The following is a 24,192-nucleotide window of genomic DNA, read 5'->3' on the forward strand; positions in this document are numbered from 1 at the left end:
CCGGGATGGTACCCAAGTTAAGGCCACAGCCGCTTCCTTCCCACTTCCTTGTCTATCCCTCCCAATCTCCCCATCCCACCACAAGGCTCCTGTTCAGCATAGCAGGTGAGGTCGCCTGGGCGAGGTACTGGTCATCCTCCCCAGTTGTATCCCTCGACCCAGAGTCTGAAGCTCCAGGACACTGCCTTTGAAGTGGTAGAGGTGGGTTCGTTCGCTGAGTCCGAGGGAAAAACCGACCCTGGAGGGTAAACAGATTACGATACGATACTTCGAAAGTTGGCATAAAGCCGTGTTGGATGACTTGTTTAGCACCAAAAGATTGCTAATGACGCATGCGCGCCGGTCATATAATGAGGGAAGAACTGTTTTAGCAGTTGCACGGAAGAAATAATTCCTTCAAACGGCTGCATAGCTCACTAACGAAATATAAAACGGTAATAATTCTCCTTGATAAAACAATATTCCTATGTTTAGAAAAAATCGCTAAGAGGAAGACTCGAACCTGCATTCTCGCTATTTGCAATTGGATGCTTTAACCGTTGCGCTATCAGTGTTCCTGAAAATGGATGCTCATTAACTTACTCACAAACCTTCATATAAGTAGGTAATTGCATTTTATTTTCATTAGAGATTTGGTTGATTACCGTCTTGAAATACACAGAAGCGGAGTGAATTGGCGCGTACACTTATATGTTGAAAAGTACCGCGGCCATTTTTATAATAAATGACTGACCACTCCGTGACTCAAGAGGTGGCGATTTAGCGCTGACTAGTGGAAACAATTGGAATTTGCGATCCGAATGAAAAACCGAATGCAAACGGAAACAATCGGTTGTAACGGTAGTTAACGACTATCGAATAATTCGGTAGTTTTCATTCGATAGTCCCATCACTAACCTGGAATCCACATATAGAAAGGAACGTAACCCGAGCCAAGAACTTGCTGTATGCATGTAAATGAGCTGTTGGGAAGACATGGGGCCTAAGTGCAACTTTGAAAAACCGTTTGAGACCCAGAGAATAAAAAGAAAAGACTGGGATATCAACAATTGGAATACTGAAAAAGAAGGCGTATTGTGTGGTGGACTGATGGCTCAAAGACTGTGGATGGCACAGGAGGAGGGATCAACGGGGGAAAGACCTGAGAGATCAATTCAGATGAGCCTGGGCAAACACACTACAGTCTTTCAAGCTGACGTGATAGCTATCACAACATGTCTTGAAGAGAATTTGAAACTGAACTATAGGAATAAGAATATTTTCATTTTTATGGACAGTCAAGAGGCCATTAAGGCACTAGAAGCAGTCCGGATAATATCCAGAACTGTCTGGTATTGTCATTCACTTCTCCTGAAACTCTCAAAGTACAACATTGTCAAAATAATATGGGTACCAGGGCATGCAGGTGTAGAAGGAAATGAAAAGGCAGATAAACTGGCCAGGAAAGGGGTAGAAACACATTTTGTAGGCCCAGAACCTGTATGCAGGATTTCCTATGGACAAGCCCGACACTACATAGGAAAATGGGTACAAAAGAAACAAATGGAGAACTGGAAAAATACTCCAGGATGCAGGCTTGCAAAGGAACTGATAAAAGTACCAAACAAGAAGCATACTAAAGAACTGTTGAAACTCAGCAGAGAAAATATAAGATGGGTAGTAGGACTGTTGACAGGACACTGCCATCTGAAGAAACACCTACATAGAATTGGAGTAATAGAGACAATATATGTAGGAAATGCAATGAAGCAGAGGAATCGGCTGAACACATAATTTTCGAATGTGAGGCGCTGGGAAGATTCAGACTCTCCACTCTAGGACTACCAGGTGAAGAGAGAGAAAAAATCCAAGAAGACCCAATAAGAACAACCTGCAGCTTTGTAATGGGAGCACCGAGCTCGATAGCTGCAGTCGCTTAAGTGCGGCCAGTATCCAATAATCGGGAGATTGTGGGTTCGAGCCCCACTGTCGGCATCCCTGAAGATGGTTTTCCGTGGTTTCCGATTTTCACACCAGGCAAATGCCGGGGCTGTACCTTACTTAAGGCCATGGCCGCTTCCCTCCAATTCCTAGGCCTTTCCTATCCCATCGTCGGCGTAAGACATATCTGTGTCGGTGCGACGTAAAGCAAAATAAATAAAATAAAAAAATTTGTAATGGGAGCAGGTATATCTAGGTGGGAATGAAGGCAAAACATGGTAGCAAAAGATCTTAGAGGCTGAGGCTAATTAGGACTAATATTTAGAGGCCTCATGAAGAAAAGAAGAAGAAAAACTCCAGCTTTCTGAGTGGGCCATTACAACACACTCCAAAGCTTACAGAACAGATCGTTTGGCGACCGAGTTGTAGTGTCTTTGAGGTTCTTGGAGAGACACTTAGATTAATAGATACTATGACTGGAGTGGTAAGCCCTTTCAAACTTGGTACATCTGGCATCTGTGGCTAGAATCTCGCTCTGATTCGCAGAGATCTGTTCTCCCAAGTACTGCACTGCAGGTACTTTTCGTATGGTAGTGTATGTGAGAGGAATTGTAGAAGGGGCTTCCTTGATATTGGTCATGAATTCAGTCTTCTGGATGCTGATCTTCAGACCAGTCTTAACCGCTACACTATAAAGACACTGTAAGTTGTAGGTAGCCTCCTCTATATTGTTTGCCAGTAGAAAGAGGTCATCGGCAAAGGCTAGATATGGGACAGTGAGGTTGTCTCTCGTGTACCCAAGCTTCAGTCCAGCTCACAGTAGTAGCATAGTTCTCCATTCCCTAATGATCTTTTCCAGGACACAGTTGCAGGGAATGCAGGAGAGACTCCTGTTCTGATTGGAAAGCTTTCGGATAGTTCATCTCTGAACCTGACCTTGGACGTCGTATTCCTCAGAGTGGCTTAAACTAATCGTAGGATCTTCCCATCCAGATCAGTTCCCGTAGTATGGTGAAAAGGGTGTGTCTGTCCACAGAGTCATAAGCTTTCTGAAAATCTACCTGGACCACCACTCAGGGATGTCCACCTCGGCTTTTGTAATTGAGACTGTTTTAAGATTGTGTATCTGTTCTGGACAAATCTAGTCTTACGGAAACCAGCTTGGTATTCACCTAATTGTGAGTCTATTGAGCAGGGCTAGAGAGAGAATCTTTTAGGTAATTTGTAACAAGGAAATACCTCTATAATTGTTGAGGTCTGTCTTACTTCCCTTCTTGTGGAGGGGTTGAATGACAGAAGACGTCCATCCTTCGTGTAGGAACTCTTGTTGTGCATATGTCCTTTATGATTTGATAGATGTAAGGACTGGTCATCTACATGTTTCCACTTCTCAGCAACTATGCCATCTTCACTTGAAGCCTTGTTGTTCTTGAGACCACTGATGATATCCATTATTTCTTCTCTCATAGGAGGTTGAGAATCAGGGTTCCTGTGTGAAAGCTCGTGGAAAATAATTTTTTCTTTAGGTTCCTCCATGTTTAGTAGCTTCCAGAAATAATCTGCAAGAGTTTTGGTGCAGTCTTTATTGTTTAGTTGAAGTTTTCCATCTGGCCCATGGAGGATGAAGGTAGGAGCTGTGTACTGGGTCGTTAGCTTCATAAGTCCTTTGTACTGGTCTCTTGAGTTGTTTCTCTGAAAATTATTTTCAGCCTATTGCATTAGGCTCCTAAGGTAATTTCTCTTGGCTCTGCAGATGGTATTAGCTGTAGCTTTTCTTTCTATGAGGAAGGCTTCAAAATTGGCTTCAATTTTATGTTGGTTCCACCTAGTCCACGCTTTATGCCTTTCTTTTATAACCTCATCCACCATGGAACTTTGGTTGATGAGGCAGGGATAGTTTCCTGAGCAGCATCCAGCAATGCCTTTTGTAAGGCAGGCCATCCTTCTTTCTCTGTATTCTTCCTGAGAGTATCCTGAAAATCACAATCCTCTGTGTAGACAAGAAATGTGTTTTTCCACCAATCAATACATTATTTATTGTAAATAGATTACACTAGTACCGGTTTTGGCCCTTCACGGCCATCATCAGCTAGTACATGATTAGTTTCCAGCCATTAGACAAAATCACAAGTTGTTATTGTGTTAGACATCCGGATGTCTAATGGAGGATGGAAATGCAGTATACAGTAGCATGAAGTTAAAATATCTGTGGTCAAAGATAAAAAGTTACAATAAGTTCATGAGTATACAAACACATTAAAACATATGGGCCACAATATAAAACACTTAAAAATTTTAACACATTTTCATGTTGCTTAGATTCCATTCTTCTATCTTCTGTGTGGTTCCTTTGCTTCTATGTCATGTTGGTTTAGCTGTGTGAGGTAATCTTCGAGAATGTTCTGAGGCTGATATGTGTCATGTTGGTATGAACCTTCGTCATGAAAAAATTTTGTGTTATAAACAATAATCACAATCCTCATCGTGCAGTTGCAGAGTGTTGAAGCTGGGTATCTTATGACTACTTTGGAGATTTGGTGTTTTCATAAACGGTTGCATGTTAATCTTGACAGATGAAAGGTAGTGATCAGAGTCTATGTTGGCTCCTCGTAATACCTTGACGTTCTGTATGCACATATGATGTTGCCGTGCTATAGCAACATGGTCTAACTGAAATTCACCAAGCATAGGATTTGTACTCTTCCAGGTTTTGGCCTTTCTTGGTAGACATTTGAAGGCTGTTGAATTCAGGACCAAGTTGTACTTGTCATAGGGTTCCATGAGACATTTCCCATTTCTATTTGTTCTCTTATGTGTTGGATAATGGCCTGCTATTTTTCGGTACTTCCACTCCTTACCGACTTGTGTGTTGAAGTCTCCTATGAGTATGATGGAATGGTGGGGAGGGATCTTATCTGGAGTTTCTTCTTAGGTGGCCCAGCATTGTTCTACGTTTTCCAGGTTTGTCTGGTTTGTGTTATTCGTTGGTGCATGGAAATTTACGATTATGTATGCTCTATTACGAGACCTGAAGGATAACAAGGAGGTCCTTCTGTTAGGTGAAATAAACTCTAAAATATGGTCAACCGCCTTGTGGTGTACCGCAAACCCAGTACCAAATTGTGGGAGTGTCTTGATAACTCTTTCACCAGGTTTCCCCCTGTAGATTCTGTACACTCCGGACTCGTATCCTCATTGGTAAACCGAGTCTCTTGTAGTGCTGCTATCATAACCTTGTACTTTTCCAGCATGTCAGGCATTTGTTTGAGCTTACCTACCTTCAGTAGGGAATTAATGTTCATTGTAGCAAAGTACTCAATGTCTCTCTTTTGTTGTTTAACAGAATTAAATAGAAGTAGGAAGCATGAAGGTGCAGGTTCCCCAGAATCTGATGACCTGTTTGCCTCGGACTGTGTGGGGGTGAATTGTTTACCACCTGGGGTAAATTTCTGAATATTCATTGTCTCCATGTTTCGAGTATTATGAGAGTCGTAATGGTGGTTACTTAAAAGGTAAAAAAGTTTTAAAAAAAAAACTATCAAGGTTATAAGCCTTGAAGTCACCAGCACTGATCGGCTCACCCACCCAGTTTCCCGCTGGGATTGGTTACCCAACCTTCCACTGGGTTGCTCGGTTTAATAGGGTCACCTCTTTTAGGTTACATGCTGGAGTTGGAGTGAAAGAGGCTAAGTTGGGTTCTCTTGCTGAACCCAATATGTTATAGTTGCAGATGACAAGCAACGACGCATTTCACTCCCATTTGCTAGAGCCATGTGATGACAAAAGCCACATGGACTTCTCCCAGGTTAATTCCTGGGACCTTTTTATTATTATTATTATTATTATTATTATTATTATTATTATTATTATTATTATTATTATTATTATTATTATTATTATTATTATTATTATTATTATTATTATTATTATTATTATTATTATTATTATTATTATTATTATTATTATTATTATTATTATTATTATTATTATTATTATTATTATTATTATTATTATTATTATTATTATTATTATTATTATTATTATTATTATTATTATTATTATTATTATTATTATTATTATTATTATTATTATTATTATTATTATTATTATTATTATTATTATTATTATTATTATTATTATTATTATTATTATTATTATTATCCAGTTTCTTTATTCCTGCATCTTAGAATGATGTTATCTGTGATGGAAACCATGTGCTCAATGTTTCTTTGTTGTCATCATATTTGTCAAAATGCTGATTCTGAAGTACATGAAAATCACCTGGCTCTTAAATGTGTACCTTAGGAGTTCTCAGCTAAATGACTAAAGTCTTTATTGAATGCTGATTTCATTCAGAAGTCACATGTGACAGTATTTGTATGACAAAACCCAATACAGTAAACAAGCAAATTATTTCCTATATACTGAATTGGATGATGTAACAGGCATCTTCCTTGACTAATGGATGTGTAGGCAAGAATTCAACAAGCTAAATTCCTGACTATCTTAAGCTTGTTCATAATCTTGCAGTTTGAAATGATCTGCTTAAATCATCTTCGCTGGCAGTAATATAATCTTCACCGAATGCTGATTTCATTCAGAAGTCACGTGACAGACTTCTTTCATGACCTGTAATGATGTGGTTCAAATATTCCCAGTCTTGCTTGCATGATAGCTGTATCACATTGCTACTGGCTTGCTTCAACTTGGCAAGGTGGCTGCATATCAAATCCCTGCCAATGCCTGAGTTTTGAAATGAAATGTCCTGTTGTATGGTTTGGATTCAACATAAAATAGGTCCCATGGCTATGATCATGATACCAACAGTCACATAAAACTATCAGCTTGCACTGACACGCTGTGTCTGTTGGAATTCTTTGGTGAGCTTCCTTGGAACCTAGCATTAACACAACTTCAGAAAGCCCAGATGATCTGATATAATTTTGTGGAGAATTAACCGTATGTATAAGAAAATGAAGGACAAATGACAATATGGACACATGCAACATGTCATCATTGATCAGTCAGTCAATTCATTGTTCATCATGCATGCTGTCGACTCGTTGGCTGAATGGTCAGCGTACTAGCCTTCGGTTCAGAGGGTCCCAGGTTCGATTCCCGGCCGGGTCGGGGAATTTAACCTTCATTGGTTAATTCCAATGGCTCGGGGGCTGGGTGTTTGTGTTGTCCCCAACATCCCTGCAACTCACACACCACACGTAACACTATCCTCCACCACAATAACACGCAGTTACCTACACATGGTAGATGCCGCCCACCCTCATCGGAGGGTCTGCCTTATAAGGGCTGCACTCGGCTAGAAATAGCCACAGGAAATTATTTTTTATTATCATGCATGCTGTTTTTTTTTTCATCATAGTTTCTAACTTATCTCTTTACCTTTGAATCCCCCCATGATGCAACAGCCCCTAAGGGCCATGGATTACCAAGCAACCACTGCTCTGCCCAAAGGCCTGCAGATTACGAGGTATTATTTTAGCACTGAAACATTGAAGGTACTTTCTCCATTCCATTGCAAAGTTGATGATATCTTCTAGTTCTATTCTCTTTGCATTCAGGAAAACAAACTACATTTCGGAGGTAATGGACTGTTTGATTGTCTTGAATATAAACTTGCAGAACAACGTGTTAAACAAGAGTTGTAAATGACATAGTGGCAATACTGATCAAAAATTTTCCCATAATTTATCATCAGTGTTGCCAGTATTTTATTTACAACCCATAAGTTTTGATCATGCAAGACTGTGAGGGAACATATAGCAAGTGGAGGGAGATATCTCCCCTTGTACATTGGCATTACATTGTGATTATCACAGGAAGCTTGCAGTGGTGTCACAATGGTGTACTAGCCAGCCAGTATCTTGGAGAGGTGCATTTTCCAACTGATGAGCCTGAGCTGCATTGGGCTAAAACACTGGTATTCTTACAATTGAACTACCTTAATTTATTTAGTGGCAGCTCTGTTGGGATGGTGGTATAACACCACGCATTCATTAGCAGGCAGTGAAGGGCATCATTTGGAGCTCGTGTCATGTAGAATGCCTGAAGCATGTAGTGCACGAGTGGTGTTGTCTTTGTGAGCAGTTGAAGTAGGCAACATGTTCTATACCACCCTAACTCATGTATACAAAGGTAGAACAGTGATCATGGATTAAAATACAGGTGGCTCATGGCCAAAATGCTTGGGAATGTCATCAAGGCTATCCTGAAACCTGCGGCAATGATGCATTACCACATCAGACTTGCACGAAGGGTAAGTGCGTTCTGTGGGGGTTGGGACATGTCCATGAATTTACCCCACACAGGTTGGCTGTCCATTTCCAGTGACCAGGTAGAGTTGGTATGAGGCCTCATTTCCAATAGATCACTGGTGGACTATCTGAGAATTATCCTTAGAAGTTGGGATTAGTCATCAATTGGTGTGGTATGTGCTGAAAATTCTCCGTTTGAGGAAAACTGCATTTCATTGTGTTCCACACCACCTCACAGACATACAGAAATGCCACTGGTACCCCATACCTGGTGAACATTTTGACAGATACCACAATGAATGGGACGCATTTTTGTGACATATTGTGGCCACTGATGAAACATGGACAAGGGCGTATGAACCTGAACTAGTGGCAATTGAATGAATGGTGTCACGCATGATCACTGCATCCAGAGATAATTTGACAGGTTTCCAATAAAGTGAGGGTCATGTTGGTAGTAGCATATGTGCTGATGGTGTCATCATTAATCATACTGTACTCCAAGGTGGAAGTGTTAACACAGTGTACTATCACACTTTCCTTTAGCACCACTTGTGTCCAGCTATGAGCGGAAACATTCTGATGTTCCATCAATGCTCTGAGCAGTAGGGTGCTCCATCATCTGAGACCACCTCGCTGATGGCATCCTATGGTTGCCACATATTTGGCAGATGGTCCAGAACTTTGCCGATGATTATATTGAAGGGATGTAATAGAATTTTGCTGATGACCACAGGAAAGTCTTGATGTCTGTTTTACCACTATTACAATCCTTGTACAATTTGAATGTCTGAAAATGGCATCTGTGGCTTGCTAATTGACATAAAAATTCAGTATGCATGAACATAGTTATGACTACAATGCTAGAGTGACAGGATTTATGAACATATCTTACAAGTTCTTTCTTGATATCTTGTGTTTAGATATAATGTTTAAAAATTATTTTCCAAAACCTAACCTCGGTACAAAAATTAAACTAAGAAAGGAAGGGCACGTACTGGGGAATCGTGGATCGTACATAAATTTTGCACACACGTTAAATGAGTCAAGAATAACACAACGGCCAAAACATTTCTTTCGGAAATTAACTCATGCGACCTACAGGAAGCGTTAAAGTTCGCACGTTTGAATTGGCGCGCTTGGCTATGCAGGACAGCGGCACATGCTGGGTTCACTCATTGAGGGACTGCGTAGCACGTCGCGAAGATGATCCAGCTGCATTAACAGGAATAATTTAATTCCTGCATTGATTGTGGGTCAATAAAGGCAATAGAATAAGATTGTTATGGTGAAAACGGTTAATCAGTATAACAATGGATGATTCACATGAAAGTAAGTTACTCCTTATAGTTTCTGCAACAATGATGTTCTTGGTAGAAATACTGAAAGCAGAAGGCGGTTCTTTACCAACCACACCTAACAGAGCGAGGATAAGGGCAAGTAGAACATTTTAAGTCGCCACTGTCAAAACAATATTGCACGGGATGATCAAAGGCTCCTGGATTTTTGGACAAGTGTTGGCTTCAGTACCAGGCGTATTACCACATGGGATGAAAATAAGGAGACGGCGGTGGTCAGAGATTGAATTTTGGTATTCCTCTGCGCCAAAACAATATCCAAATTCAATAATCGAACAGTGTCAGGTAATATATGTACGAGAAGCTTTAACTTCCTCTACACCTGTATACATCTAGTGGATGACAGAAAGCTGTGGCACCAGAAGGGATCATCATCATCATAATCTGTACGGTATCTTCATTTTGTGTAGTTTTAGGTCCAGGAAAGGAATCCAGAATGAGAGCAACTTTACCGGATGGTGTATTTTACTTGAATATGCCATTAAACCATACTACCTGTGGGTAACGGACACCACAGATTGCACTGCAGTGATAACTGATTTTTTTTTTCCCCTTTTAAAGTCAATGTCCTTCCCGCACGCATCTCCAGGTTGAACCCACTCTGATCACTGTTACACACATTTTCGGGGCTGTAGAACTCTATAACAGATTTAACTTCTTCTACGAATATTTCTGCTGCTGCCCTTGTTTCTACTTCTTTGCTGGTCTGCTTTTTCATCATTATGGATCTTATTTCCCACCACACAATACCATTACATGTTATGATTCTCGTATTTTGGTCCGTATTGAAATGTACAATAAAGTCAAATTAATATGAAAGTTTATTTGTTCCACCTTTTCAATACATAAAAAGAATTTAAAAAAGAATTAAAACTGTAGGGACATGTTTCGCTCTTTAATTAATTAATCAGCCTATATCTCAAACTGAAAGGTAAATAATCGGGTACCTGATTGTAATTAAATTAAATATAAATGTGAATATGATGTTACAAATGGTGAGCGAAATGGCTGACAATAGTTTAAAGATTAAAATATGGATAGTCGTAAAATTTATACACCCTCCTGAAAGTCCTTGTTTAAATATAGCAAATAGGTGTCCTGTGGAGGTTGAGGGTGTAATAGAAAACTAATAGATCCTGCACCATTTGGAATTGTCAGCTACATTTTATTCATTAATGTGTTAATCAATCTGTTTAGGATCTATTAGTTTTCTATTACACCCTCAACCTCCACAGGACACCTATTTGCTATATTTAAACAAGGACTTTCAGGAGGGTGTATAAATTTTACGACTATCCATATTTTAATCTTTAAACTATTGTCAACCATTTCGCTCACCATTTGTAACATCATATTCACATTTATATTTAATTTAATTACAATCAGGTACCTGATTATTTACCTTTCAGTTTGAGATATAGGCTGATGATGCTCTTAATTAAAGAGCGAAACATGTCCCTAGAGTTTTAATTCTTTTTTAAATTCTTTTTATGTATTGAAAAGGTGGAACAAATAAACTTTCATATTTATTTGACTTTACACAACACCATTCTGCTTCTTTAAGTTATGTTCCCATGTGTGGCATGTTGTAAACCACAGGCATTGTTCTTCATGAAAAACTTACATAGCCCATTGCTGGATGGTCAGATCCTGATTATTTCATTATGTTGATGAGCAAAATCAAATTTTTTTTCTGATAGTATATGCTATTGCCCTCAATTTTTTTCAGTGATCTCTACATGCTTTTCCCACAAATATAAATAATTTTTTGCTTTAGACATAATGGAAGTTTTGTTTCATCAATGAAAATGAAAGCGACCCTGCTTACCACTTCTCCAATATTGAACGGCTTTCCTTTTTAAGCATATGTCAGCATGGCCTCAAATCAGCTGTTGGGCACTGCGAGTTGCGGGTAGGGTATGGAATAGCGGTCTGTCGACGAGTGAACCCAGTACTCGGTGCAATACTGCATAGTCGAGCGCGCCAAGTCAAACATACAAAATTTCACACTTTCTGTAGGTCGCACAAATTAATTTCCGAAAGAAATATTTTGGCCTTTGTGTTACTCTTGGTTCATTTAACATGTGTGCAAAATTTACGTAAGATTGGCAATTATCCAGTACACGCCCTTCTCTTGTAAGTTCCTCCGCTACACGGAGAAGCATGGATATGATTTTTTCCTGTCCTAGTATAGATAGATGACGGAGACTGGTTGCCATGGTTACCATGGTGTCGGAAACTTATCAGTGCAAAACTGTCCACGTTAATTCTGGATAGGCCCCAACCCAAAAACATATCCATGTTAAAAAGAAGTTTTCAATCTATTTGAAAACTTGTCTGCAGTATTTTCCTACTGATGCTTTTTGGGCTCTGACATGATACATTTAATAATAATTGGTGAATAATTGAGATATATGGTAAATCTGCATCAAGAAACTTTGGTGAATTGGATTTGCAGAATAGACCTTCCATCACAATGAGAAAGAAAAATTTTCTTCTGCGATGGACTCACTCTTACCCTTGTAATTTAGCTCAATCAGAGGTAATAAAGTTCATACATACTTGACTAGATGTCACAGAATACCACCAAAGTCCTGACATAACCCGACAAACTGCTGATAATTCTACAGATAACTTTGCTGTAAAATCTCTGAAATACATGAAAAGGGAAATATTCAAATAAATATGTATTTCTTAAATAATGAAACCCAAAATCACATATTAGCTCAAAATTTTAATCCTAATAAGTTTTCCAAGTGTACTTGAAATAATACAAATTAATAGTATATCCCTTTTGACATTACCGATGTACAATCAATTTGTAAAACTTAATAGTCTTTATAAGAGATGTAGGTTCACTTCCAAGTCCATAAAATCAGAGAAAATTAAAATTGTGATCCTTATAGTGAATGTTGGCAACTCTAGTGCATATGATACACATTATCTTTGCCACTTGAACAGTGACAAAACACATTTCATTGAGAGATTTCATTAGGTTTTAGTCTTATCACAGTCATACAGCCTACTGTGTTCATTGCAATCGAAATGTGTAATATGTTCTGGGTTGTTTGAAGCACTATATTAATGAACAGGATCTTTTATTATGCCTGTGAGTGTATCCTCTTCCAGTAGCCATTTTTAGAATTCAATATATTTGCAAGCTAAATTCTTCATTCATGGCTCGTCATATAAAATATAGCAGTATAACCATACCTAAAGACTTGTTAGGTCTTTATTAGACTAGCTAATTACAGTATATTAAAATTAGACAGTTCATTGAAATGAAACTAAGTAGCAGTCTGATGTTCTTCCAGGGGGTGAGGTGTATCTGATGGTATTTGAGACTGATTTGCTAAGACAAAGACATGCATTTGTTGCAGTTGACGAGCTATTCTTTCTTCATGGAGGTACCAATGGTAATTCAGGGTTACCAGAAGAAAATAGAGCTCCTGTCCTGAAATAATTTCATAAGAATGAATAGACTAAAAATTACAAGAGCAGATCAAGTGAGAACAGAACAGGGAACACAGAATGAAATCAACAAGGACCAAAGACACAGAAGATGTATGCCAGTAAATCAAGGCTATATGGTGGATGGTCCATTGAAAGAGGTATAGATAATGAAGTCATGGAGAGTGTTTGAAACTCGTTCCAATCTTGGCCAAGGTAGTTCTATGTCCAGTGAAACCTCTTAGTGAAACATTGGGACAAATGCTTGTATAACTTTGGAGATTACTTTTGAAATAAATCTTGTTGATTTCATTCTGTGGCCCCTGGTCTGTTTTCATTTAATCTGCCCTTATAAATTTCATATTCTCAACGTATACTATTGATAGTCACATAAATATGCTAAGAGAGTTCATCATATTAGCATGAAAGGGTATATATTGGTTCTTACTATCTTTGAAAGAAAAAAGGGAAAAGAAAATGTATGAAGGTTTCTTGGAAAGATATATTTTTGTTTTAATACCATACCGGTATATCTTTATTAACTGCTAGTTAGACCTGCACCTCTGCCAACAGTGAAGTCAATTAGAAATTGTATTTGAACACTTTCTAACAATTATGAACAGAACCCAATAGTAACTTACCTCTGATCAATCTCTCTGTTACGTTTCACCTCTTTCCTCAGCTTGTAGTGCATCAATTTCCATAGCAAGGGAGCATTATATGTACAGTGAAACCTGTCCACAGTGAAACCTTTACATAGTGGAAACCTAGCCATAATGGAAAAATTCTGTGGTCCCACAAGATTAATGTAAAAGTACATATAAAGAACCTGTACTTAGTGGAACCTGTCCAGTGTGGAAATGGAAACATAGTTTTACTGTGTACAGTGGAAAACATTGCACATAACTCTACATAGAGTACAGTACCTATGAATATTGCAATCAACATAGTCTAGCACAACTAGGCTTGGAATATGAGAATTTAGAGCCTCAGAATGACTCGGAACGTTGTTCACTTTGAACGAATGGCACCTTTCACCACCTGTTAAGTTGGTGAAGTGTGAGCAGCTATAATTACTGTAAAAAGACCACTGCCATTACATAAACACATTCCTGGGTACGCTAGCTTGAATGGTTTAGTAAAAGGGTTTTGTTTAACTTAACCCAGAGCAATTGTAGGGTATAGTAGTGAGCTATGGCTTCCTCAATTCTGAACAAAAAAGTGAAAAATCATAGATGCAAAAAACTAAAATAAATGTAAAACAGACTGTTGATAAAATTGAAAAAACTCATTTCTATGAAATTCTAAAAACCAAAGTGGAAATAAGGCATGAGTGGCTGAACAGAAATGGTTCTGTGAAAAAGAATCTGAAAGACAGGGAGTACAAAGAGGTAAATTAAATTGTGTGGGAGTGGTTTGTCAGTGCTTGGGCAGTGTATCTGTTCCAATAGAAAACTAGAGAAGTAACAGAAAAATTAGGAAAGTTGGATTTTAAGACATCTAACAGCTGGTTAAAAAGTTTTAGAGGCCGAATTCATAGAAAGCACTTATACATAAGTGGAACCCTTAAGTAATAAGGGATCACTTATAGTAAGTATTCACTTACAAGAGTTTAAATTTCATAGACAACACAAAGAACACACACATTGATACAGTAAGTATTCACTGGAGATGTGGATGCTGTATATTATTCCCATGCTTCCTGGATCATATAGTTCTGACTACCAAATAGTGGGATGATCTCGGGATGATCTATTGTATTTTGTTTATCGAAGGACATTGCACGACATTTGTTGCCATTTTTGAGGTTAGAAGATTGTCTACTGTATGTTGTAATTGGCTATCAGAATGCCTAAAGGATAAAAATACAGCGAGCTGCAAGAACTTGTGTCGAAGTACATGCACATAATATACAACAAGCAGATTGACACAGTTTCTCAGAAGAATATGAAAGACTTGGGATTATGCAAACTACCAAAATGCCCAGATTCTAATTTTCTTCTTAGTATAATATGTTTATAGTTATCCAGCTACTCAAACTTATACAAATAATTCTCCAAATGTAAAATATCTATCCTTACAATGCTTGTAATGATTTTACAAACATATCCACAGCCCTTACATTGTAGTAGGTCTAATTACTTCCCCCCAAAAAATGGAAATAGTATATTTTGATGTGCGATGCTATGGATTCAGAAACTTCTGATATAATGCGACAAATGGTTGGTTAACTAAGCTGATATAATTAGCATAAACCAACCTTGAAATAAATGGTGGTACTGCAAAACGTTCATTTTTCTGATAAGTCAGTATTGTTCTTTACTATCCTATAGGACTATAGTCATGATAACTTGTCAACTTGTAGCACGTTTCCAATTAAGCGAATCATTGATGATGATGATGATAACCTGAAATTAAGAGGTGGCATAAAATCTCAAAACAATATCTTCATTAATGGTGAGATAGTGAGTCCTCTACAGGTAATGTTCACTCTCTCAACCAAATGAACAAGAATATTCATAACTGTCGTCCATCACTTTACTAAAACAAAACCTTTTTAAAATTGTTGGTCACAATACATTTTGACAGGATTTTCCATCTCTTTTGTGTGCACGGAAAGCATTGTGTGAATGAATTGCAACATATTCTGCAAAATCATTATCCTCCATCTTGCTGCAACATAAGTGAGTCACTTAAGTGTGTGTAGGAGGTCCACTTACAGCAATAAGTGAGACATTTAAGTAGGTAATATGAAATGAAACCTGGCTTATAAGGGGCACTTATGTATAAGTGCTGTCTATGAATTCAGCCCTAGAAAAAGCATTGTGTTACTCTCAAGACTATTCGTGGAGAATCTGGAGATGTAAGCCAGGACTGTGTTATGGAGTGGGATGAGAAAGTGAGTTTGTTAATGGAGGGTTATGAACCAAAATACATTGCTAACTGTTATCAAACTGCTCTATTTTTTCAGGGTTTACCAGACAAGACAATTTTGTCTTAACGGTGAGGAATGTTCAAATGGAAAACATTCTAAAAATCTTCTCCCCTGACTGCTGCAATCATGGAGGAATGGCTGCAGGAACTTAACAATAGGATGAAAGAACAGCATGGGCATATTCTCTTATTTCTGGATAATGCAACATGTCACCCACACATTAAGTTGTCTGCTGAACACAAGAGTGAAACAACCTATGGATCAAGGCATAATTAAATGCAGGAAAGTTTGCAGAACTATGCTAATGCAATCCCTATTAGCAAACAAGGGATCTGCTAATCTGCTTCAGAACTTGCCAAATCCATTTTGGTGATGGTTGCCATAATTTCAATTGCAAAACCTGGTAAACAACTATCCAAAGAAATTGTGAGGTCCTGTTTTAAAAAGACAAGGTTGACCGTGAACTATAAAGAAATCCATGAAAACACCCCCAATGATCCAAATGACTTACAAGTTGTCTTTAATCACGCACCACAAACATTGAAGGCTGAAGACTATGTCAATATTGATGAAAATGTTGCTACAGAGGCTGACTTATGTGACTTTGAATCATTTCATTGTTAATCACCTGGGAGATGAAATAAGTGAGGGGAATCAGGAAGATGGCAATGAAAATACAGAAACACAATAAACTTGCGAAGATTCTAGTGTGAAAACGTGAAGGTATACAGCGTTTGAGGAATTTGGAACGGTTTTCTCTAGCTCGAGGTGATCTAGATTTCTTTAAAGTGTTAAGAAACAAGAATATTGGCATAAATTTGCATGTGTAGTGCTACATTTAATGTCCAGAAATAAATTCTTAATTATTTCAAAAAATAATTCCAGTAATTTTTGTTAGTAATTTAAGTTGTTTCAGAACATGAAAACAGCGAAAATTACAGTACTCTATTACTGTATGTACAGTACTGTACTGCAGCTTCTCTATCTTGTGTGAAGATGAATAAAGGTTTTCAGTATGTATAAAAAGGTCTACATCTCACAAGAGGCCCACAATGCAGCAAAGGAAAACAATGACATTCGTAACTACTCTGGAGAACTCCAGTACACAACAGATGAGTGCAATATACAGTCGAACTGTAGTTTCCGAGGAAAAAGGTCCATTATGAGAGGTGTCTGCTGAAACAAGTTTGTAAAAGAATCGAACATTTTAACGGCAAAGAACGTCCACCTTAAATATAAGCATACAGTATATATCATTATTTTGATTATTCTAAATCATTTCTATTCAAATAGTTCTGTGGGAGATATTACAAGTGATTTTACATCCTTTACAAACATTACAGCTTTGTGAAGTAATCGTTAAGCTTTGCCTATGTAAATTGAGCATGTTTTCTTAACTGCAATATTCTTGAAAAGGGAATAAAGTCTGTTAAATGGTTCCATTGTGTTGCTGTCCAGCATGACACACAAATTCTTCATCTGTTTAAGCATATTTAGTCTCTGCTTCACTGACAGAACTTCTTCTTGTTTCTTTCCCGCCTCACTATCATCGTCACTTTTCATTCCTGACTCTGGCTCTGCAAAACAAAAAAGTTTTATTCAAAACGCTCCTTTTATACGACTAGTGAAGGCTGCTGGGTATAACTAGAACTATTTATGAAGTGCAATAAATTAAATTAAAGCTCAAAATTTACGTTAAAACAATTAAAAACTGTCTATCACGAGAAGATAATGAATAATTAGTCGAGGTGCAAACAAACATACCTTACAATACATGTGATACACAATTACTGCATAACTTGAAAACACACAAAGCTTACCATAAAATGCATCCTGAAGTCACGACTGCCAGTCACTCTCGAGATCGTCACAGCAAGGAATAGTCTCTTTTTCGGCATCAATATCATAAGCCGATCCGCCTGTCGTAGCTAAAGTCTGAAGTTCATCATATTCATTTTGAATGTCTACCTTTGCTTTTTCTTCAGTTGTAGAAATAGTGATGCCAAATATTGCAAAGGTTTTCCTGATTGTTGTTTTGTAGACTTCATTCTAGGCTGCCTTTGATCAATGAAACTTTCTCACGAACATTGATCTTCTTCATTAAATTAAAAGCTGAGTCAGCTTCATCCATGTGTACCACTAATTACTGTAAAACATACTTGCAATAACCTAATTTGAATGCTTGAATGCTTGAATGATTCCTTGGTCCAATGGCTGAAGATGAGAAGTGGTATTAGGTGGGAGGAACATGAGTTTTACATTTGAAATCCATGTTTCTTGATGACACATAACATTATCTAGCATCATGATCATGTTACGATTCCTGGCCTTCATCTTGAAATTCAAAGCTAGGATCCAATTCTCTAGCCCTATTTGCTTGCCATTCAATACCTATAATATTTAAGTCCATGTTTTTAAAGCACCTGGGTCTCGAGGATTTACCAATTATTAGAGGAATTTCCTTTTTACCAAGTGTGTTACAACAACACGTTGGTGATTCTTTCTCTTGACATTTTCCCACCTTATGCAACTTTCATTTGGCAAAATTAGTGACTTCTTGAGGATCCCCCTAAAGAACAGACCAGTCTCGTCAACATTCAAGATGTCTTTCAGCTTGTAACTCTTCAAGATGTCTGTTAACCTAGCTTTTCAATCTGCTAATTCAGTCACAGACACATCACCACCTTCTCCATAGACTGTTTTGAAAGTAATGTTATGCTGTTTTCTAAATCAATCTAGCCACCCATTGCAAGCTAAAAAATTCTGAACATTCAGATTATTTGTGATTTCTCAATTTTTTCTTGTAACATTGACTCAATCACACACAGTTTCTTTGCTTGAGTACACTTGAGCCACTCATATACCACAACATTCACTTCTACAAAAACTGACTCCTGCTTTCTTTTTACTCCTCGATTCCTATTTTTCTCCCACTCATTTAAAATTTTATTTATATTCTTCACAATAGTGTTTATTTGAGTTTTCCTGCATTTGAATTTTTCGGCAAGCTTTTTCACTGAAAGTCCTTTGGCACTTACTATAATCACATTTCTTCTTGTCTCGAGATCGAAACACGCTCGTCCCTTGTTACTCATGTATACTGGACAACTCTGGCTCCATGGCTAAATGGTTAGCGTGCTGGCCTTTGGTCACAGGGGTCCCGGGTTTGATTCCTGGCAGGGTCTGGAATTTTAACCATCATTGGTTAATTTCCCTGGCATGGGGGCTGGGTGTATGTGTTATCTTCCTCATCATTTCACCTTCATCCCGACGCGCAGGTCGCTTACGGGCGTCAAATCAAAAGACCTGCACCTGGCGAGCCGAACCCATCCTGGGATCTCCTGGCACTAAAAGCCATACGCCATTTCATTTCAAAACAACTCAAATGCTACGGTATTTCTGCCTCACTAATTAGCGCATGTACTGTGAGTCTTTCCCTTTTCAAGTTGACTATCTGACTTCGACATTATCAGCGACAATCTGAGTTAAGAATAGAATGATGCAAGCTGGGTAGAAAATCATTTAGGTAACTTGTGAGTAAATAGTCACTGGCAATATTTCTGGGCAATTGGAATTCTCAGAATATACATCAGTAATTAAGACACACAATGACCATTAGGGGAGGTTTGGAAAGAGAAATGTACAGAAGAATTAACTTCACGGCTACTACACCATTACTATGTTGACTACATTTTATTCTCTCTTTCTTTGGACTCGAAATAGTACAAACATTCAAAAGGAATTTCTGTATATCTGCAGAATTGTTTTAAAAGAAAGGATGGCACAGCCCATTGTAAAAATGTGTCCTACAATGTGTAGTGTGTCTGCTTAAGACAATTGATGGGACTGATGGCGATGTCCACTCTCCAGACTTCGAGGTATCTGCTTAAATGAGGCTAATTTAACATGTGTCTTATGCAAAATATAATTGGTTCTGAGAAAAAAGACTGCATAGGGAGGTGTCCACTAAATAAGGGTGTCCATTAGGGCAGGTTTGACTGTACTTCACCCTGTTCTGTATTACGTTTACCTGTTCTCAATGAAAACCTGTGCATAATGGAAAAAATTGTTGGCACCACATGATTCTGATGTGTGCAGGTTTCACTATACTTCTAACAGATTGGGCAATGTATTCTCTTTTGAGGTCCCAGATATATAGTTGCTCAAAAACAAAAATGAGCACATGATATTGTGAGTTCCTCACAGTTAATATTTTATCAGACTTAAATTTTTTAATTATTAAATTATAATTCATCTCCAATGTAGATTTAACTCCTCCATGGCTCAGATGGCAGCACGTCGGCCTCTCACCGCTGGGTTCCATGGTTCAAATCCTGGTCACTCCATGTGAGATTTGTACGGTACCGGACAAAGCGAAGGCAGGACAGTTTTTTCTCCGGATACTCCGTTTTTCCCTGTCATCTTTCATTCCACTCTCTCCATTCTCCAGTATTATTTCATTTCATCTGTCAGTCATTAATCATTTCCCCAGAGGAGTGCGATAGGCTTTGGCAGCCGGCACAATTCCTATCCTCGCCACAAGTTGGGGGCTTCATTCATTCCATCCCTTACCCGGTCACTGACCGGAAAACAGGTTGTAGATTTTCATTCATTCATTTCATCCAATGTAGATATAAACCCTGTGGATACCTACAACAAACATATCTGTAGGTTCAGTTGTTTTGGAGAAATGTGTAGACTACTTCCAAAGAACTTATACAATACCATGCACTCATTCATGTTTTGAGAAATATATATTTCCTTTGGTTTTCTTCACACCTTCTACCTTAACAAAGTTTCTATCACTGAGTGAAAAGGTACATTGATTGTAGGACTTACACCACTAATGGATATCAATAACTATTTTCACTTAAATCCACCCTGCTGTATCACAGTCAACATCAAATAAATAAATAAATAAATAAATAAATAAATAAATAAATAAATAAATAAATAAATAAATAAATAAATAAATAAATAAATAAATAAATAAATAAATAAATAAATAAATAAATAAATAAATAAATAAATAGATAGATAAATAAATAAATAAATAAATAAATAAATAAATAAATAAATAAATAAATAAATAAATAAATAAATAAATAAATAAACTCGCATTAATTTCTGACGTCATAAAGACATACACGAAATAAAGTTTGGGTATTCTATGGACATGCCTACAATAAATATCGGGACTGTACCAATTGCTGTTACAGTACTTTATACGTGACAGTACAAGAAGAAGCTGTATTTCTTTCTACCTGCAGAACGGTTGAGGCTAGCTGTTGTAACAAAAATACCTAACTCGCAAATCCCCGCCCCAAGGCCGCATTCCTAGCCAGTCAGTCGCACTCACTCTTCCATCTTTGTCAGTATGCTTAGTCCATCAGAGCTGATCATGTGAACTGGGAGTGTTTCCCTCTCCAGGCAGTCAAGTGGTGATGTTATTAGGTATCGTCCATCTGTTGTATTGTCGACAAATACCAGTATTCTGTCTTCACGTTTCATTGTTGTTTCTCAGGGGTGTGTGTGTGTGTTTGTTTTTTAATCTTTAAGTTATGGAGAAACGTAGGAGTTATATGGCTGGGTTTAAACTCAAAGTGATAAAATATACTGAAGAACATGGTAATAGAGCTGCCGGTTGAGAATTCAGTGAAACCGGAAGTTTCCTGAGCTGGAAGACAAGTTGCTTCATTATGTTACAGAGTTGTGAAATGATGGCTTTAGTATCTCGCATGACATGCTACATTTCAAAGCGCGTAAACTAGCAATTAAAGAAGGAATCAGCTGTTCGGATATGAAAATGAGCTGGGGTTGGATCTGTAGATTCATGACACGAAAGGGATTATGTCTGCGAAGGCAAACACATCTCTATCTGAGAATGCCAAGCTATTTCAGTGACAAAATCGTAGATTTTCATCGCCATATGGTAGCAGTGTGGAAGAAAAACAATTACCTCTTATCTCAAATTGGCAATGCAGATCAAACCCTGATAAACTTCGACATGCCATGCAACACCACCATCAATAAGAAGGGAGAATCTAGCATGCTCGTACGTACAACTGGATGTGAAAAACAGCGTAGCACTGTCATGCTAGCAATAACCTCAGGCGGAAGAAAATTGCCACCATATGTTATTTTCATAAGAAAAACAGTGCCTAATGCGAAGTTTCCCAAAGGTATTCATATAGGAGTTCAAGAGAAAGGATGGATGGATACAGCTCTTGTCCAGGACTGGGTCCGTACACCATAGGGAGCACAGTCTGGGGCACTGCTTCGATGCCTAGCAATGCTAGTGTGAGATGGTTTCCGCAGGCACTTGGTGGAAGACACGAAGGAATGTCTTCAGAAAATGAAAACTGATTTTGTTGTAATTCCTGGTAGACTCAGTCCTTAGATGTTTCCGTCAAAAAGCCCTTCAAGGACAACATATGTCAATTGTACGCCGAATAGATGGCAGGAGGGGAGGATGAGCTGATGCCAACAGGCAAAATAAAGAGGCTGTCAGTTGAACGTGTGTGTGATTGGGTTATGCGGGCACGGGTTATGGTGTCGACAGACATTATTGTGAAGAGTTTCTTGAAGACGGGCATCGCAAATGCTTTGGACGCAGTCAGGATGATGCAGTATGGGACGGTGACCAGAATTATGCACGTGAGAATAGCTCGGAGATTGAAGGCAGTGACAATGAATAGGGTAAGTATGCCAGTTGTCTTGTTTCAATAGCCTAATGAAAATTTTACCATTTTTTCTGGAATATGATCTTTCGCATACAAAATGAAAATGTCCACACATATTTTTGGTCAAAAAAGTGCGAGTTATATGCAAGCAAATACGGTAATTTCAAAGAAGTTGGACATCTGAAAACTCTGGATTATTTGCTTGAACTGCTTATTTAACATATAAAAGTGCAATTATCTGGTAAACTGTTTGATTTGCAAAAAGAATACATGCAAACAATTTTGTAGGAAACTGAATTCTTAATCCTGCCAGTAAACTCTCTTTATATGACTAATAGTTTATCTGTTTTGTTTTTATTAGATAAATCATGCAACAAGAAGGCAAAAACATTTTTACCTGAAAAGCTGCAAGAGTTGGACATGGACATTTTTGTGGGAAATTTAATTGAATTGGTCACTGGAAAAAAGGAACAGTCATTTTTTCTCACATTTCAGAAAAGGGAAAAACTTATATTTCCATGAAAATGCAATATGCTTCCACATTTTTTCCACATAAAGAACAGGGCAGAATTGATTCATTTCACCACAGCAAGATCCACCTCAGCCAGTTTAATACAGTACATGGAACTCAAAAATCAAAAGTAGCCTAAGATGGACTTAGTTCCTTTCTCTACCAACCGATTCAGTTCTAAATCCTACGTGCATACTCCTTTCTTTGATACAACTAACAATTTACCCATTATTTAGGTTTTTATCAGATAAAGCACATGCCAAAACACAAACAGATATTTTTCCTCGGAAACTGCTAGAGTTTCGAAGAAAATGTATTGTACCAGTAAAAGTTCGGGGCGTAAGGCACGAGAAGGATCTCAGGTAGTGGAAGTTGGTTTTTGGAGCCGGTACAGAGCAGGATAGAATCACAGGGCGAATAATAGATGGTTATACCCCTTTTCAAACAATTTATTAATAATGCTAATCAATTCACCACCCTGCAATGTCGATATAGAATGTGTGCCATTTCACTGTTCTATAGTTGCTGTATTAGGAACAAAAATGGCGCTCCGGCTATTAACGGATCAGAATAAGAGCAATTAACAGCGGTACGAACTGAAGAGACAATAAATTCAACCGGCAATCACGGAAAGAACCTCTTTTAGAAGGCGGTGCGAAAGAATGACGAGAGCGGATTATTTAAATCGATTATTGAAAAAAAAAGTCTTCCATTAGAAAAAATCTCAATTGAGCACTGCACCGAAGAAAGACGGAATCGCGTAAAGAAACCCACTACTAATCGGAGTCTTTAATCAACTGTTGGAGATAAGATCAAATCTACGATAACCCGCAAAACATCAGCTGTGATTGACATATACGTGAGATTAAAGACCAGCTGATAAGAAACGTCAAGTTGGAGCTGTACTACGTCACGGTTGGGCTCGGAACATTTTATTTGCCCGATACTGCACAACGTCAAGAGAGCTGAATTAAACGGAAAATAGAGTGCAATTCTAAAAGCACGTAAATTTCACAACGTTTCGGCGAGCAAGGCAGTTTGAAATAAGACGATATTTAGAGTC

The 24,192-nt window shown here is 38.0% G+C and overlaps 1 long non-coding RNA gene across 1 annotated transcript; it reads right to left on the bottom strand.

Annotated features, from left to right (window-relative positions):
• Positions 1 to 12,264: 12,264 nt before the first annotated feature.
• Positions 12,265 to 23,219, bottom strand: LOC136866884 (uncharacterized). The gene is made up of 2 exons (XR_010859573.2): positions 23,016 to 23,219; positions 12,265 to 13,004 (listed from the first exon to the last, which is right to left on the bottom strand). It is a non-coding gene; the product is annotated as an uncharacterized lncRNA (long non-coding RNA).
• Positions 23,220 to 24,192: the final 973 nt, after the last annotated feature.

This window comes from Anabrus simplex, chromosome 1 (genome assembly GCF_040414725.1).
Source record: "Anabrus simplex isolate iqAnaSimp1 chromosome 1, ASM4041472v1, whole genome shotgun sequence".
Taxonomy (NCBI): domain Eukaryota; kingdom Metazoa; phylum Arthropoda; class Insecta; order Orthoptera; family Tettigoniidae; genus Anabrus; species Anabrus simplex.